The sequence below is a fragment of the Berghia stephanieae genome, chromosome 15 (genome assembly GCF_034508935.2).
Source record: "Berghia stephanieae isolate SIO BIC M18660-M18661 chromosome 15, UCSD_Bste_1.3, whole genome shotgun sequence".
Taxonomy (NCBI): domain Eukaryota; kingdom Metazoa; phylum Mollusca; class Gastropoda; order Nudibranchia; family Aeolidiidae; genus Berghia; species Berghia stephanieae.
In genome coordinates, this window is record NC_088374.1 from 23,917,151 (window position 1) to 23,919,650 (window position 2,500).

Genomic DNA, 2,500 nt, shown 5'->3' on the forward strand with positions numbered 1-2,500 from the left:
GGTGTTGTTTGGTTTTACGTGATATTAACCAAGCTGTATGTAGGAAGCTGTGGGCTGTGAAAAGTAATAAACAAAAATGAAGATAACAGCTTTAAAAAAAGAGAACAAATTACCAAACACGAACGTTTCGGGCTCAAAACCCTTCTTCAGCCAACGACCAAGAAATACACGTTCCATCAACAAACTCCTCCTCATATTCCACAAAGCACAAAACGGAAAATTCGAAATTCCAACTAGATCTAGCCATTTGAAACGGAACAACAATTAAACAACAAACTCAGCATTTAATCTTAAAATCCCCCACTCAAGACTAAACCATCATCTTTACTCTTTCTTCCCCTCCATCATCCGACTTTGGAAATCCTTATCAACCACTTGTAAACAAGCCCTTTCGACCGTAGCCGTCGTTAAGTTATAGCCTGACACTGAAACCCCAAAAGACTGGCATTTTGACGTCATTTTTTTGTCAGTGTCAGCGTGGCCTTCGTAAAGTTATGGCCTGACACTGACCAAACAAATGATGTCAAAATGCCAGTCTTTTGCCACTAAAGAAAACAAATCGTGAGTTGCATTCAATAGTTCAATCAATGAAATAACTTGTTTCCATGAGCAATACTAACGAAACTCACTAGACGGTGCAAAAACCAAATAATGACGTCAAAATGCCAGTCTTTTTGGGTTTCAGTGTCAGGTTAAAACTTAACGATGACTACGGTCAGGGTATAGATAGTATGCACTTGGCTAAGAAGTTCACAACATTGCCAAACGGAAGTATAACGAACCAACACACAAAACTGTGTGTCACCATGATCGTCTATAGTCTGGTTAATACAGTTTAGTGAGAATTACTCATAAATGCGGATGGCAAAAAACAATAACAAACACCTGAGTGTCGTCATCTTCAAACTATCTATATAAGTTAACGATGGCAACGTTTCGACTGATGACTTAAAAAAAAAATCGCTCCCTGCTTCCCTCTAAAACCCCTGTTACTGAACATCAGACATACAATCTACAGCCAGAAGCGTTGACCTTAACTCTCTCCTTACCAGCCATTTTCAGGATTTTCCCCAAAACTTCACACCCAACTAACACAGAAATATATATTTTTTATCACTCAAACACAATAGCTTTAAAGTTCTATGGCCATACATAATTGCTCTGGTAAAACATGCTCTACAACATATTATTCATTTTCTTTCAATTCCATGATATATACAAAGGAAATTTGAATAAGAAAAATGTTGATTGTACTGTAACGAATGTGACGATTTTCCTATAGTCGGTAAGGAGAGAGTTAATGGAAGAAGAAGAAGAACAATAAACAAAAACAAAAACATAAATACATTACTTAAAAAAAAAACAACAACAAAAAAACCCAGATCGAGTTCTGTCCGCAACGTTTCGCGTTTTGTATTTGTGACCCATCGTCTCAAAACGGTATTATGTCGGATCGAACCAGATGCTTAAAAGCCGAATTTAATGTTAAACTGGTCAAAAATATAAATTGCTGGCATTAGCACCCTAAAATATGGTTGTCATTCTCCTCAATAAAACATACAAACTCAACACAAGTCTGATATTTCTGGTTATAAATTCAATTTTCAACATCTCAACTATCCCGACTTAATACCGTTTTGAGGAGAAGGGTCACATTTTGTTCTTTTTTGAAGCATATTGGATAATGTGAATGTTGCTGCTCGAAGTTCGAAGAAATAAATAACAATGTGAAATTGTATTTAAGCTTCAATTTAATATACGAAAACAGATAGAATGGACGTTTCGGGTTTCCCCGTTATTAACAAAACAGGATGAATAAACATTACAGAGGAAACTCGAACTCTGAACCTTCCAGGCCGATGGAGATTGTCATAGATCTCCTTGATCTTTTATAAAGACCAATAACCCCTTAGCGTGCTCAAAGCGTTCTTTCAAGGGGTCCCTGACCAACAGCAACATGTAGCAAGTAGAAACTGACATGACGGCTGTTTGGCGACATTACAATTTTTTTCCACCCCAGTCATAACGCTTTTAACGGCCAGGTATTCATTTTACATCCGAGTGAAGTGAGAGAATGTGAGTAAAGAGCCTTTACCAAGGACTCGAGCGAGAGAGAGGCTCGAACGCAGGACCTTCCGATCTGAAAGCGAGTGACATACCACAAGACTACACAGCAACTATGAGCGCTCAAAACGGGACTCGAACCTTGAACCTTTTAGCCCGATGGCGATTGTCATAGAACAAAGCCACATTGGCGCGTTTAGATAAACACAACAATTAGGTATTTTAAAAAATAGAGAATGTAAACAAAAAATATCCCAACCCTTCTAGAAGGAACGAAGATAACGTCACTCACTCTTTGTTATTATTCTTAGACAGCCTGTTATTGTTACGTTATCAAATCATATCTATAGATAGGACGAAGATGACGTCACTCAGGTCTTTGTTATTGTTTTTTACCATCCGTGTTTATGATTAATTCTCACTAAACTGTATGAGC

At 37.6% G+C, this 2,500-nt stretch overlaps 1 protein-coding gene across 1 annotated transcript in view; it reads left to right on the plus strand.

Annotated features, from left to right (window-relative positions):
• The window catches only part of LOC144960266 (multidrug resistance-associated protein 1-like), a 68,844-nt gene that overhangs the window by 15,827 nt on the left and 50,517 nt on the right, over nucleotides 1–2,500 (plus strand).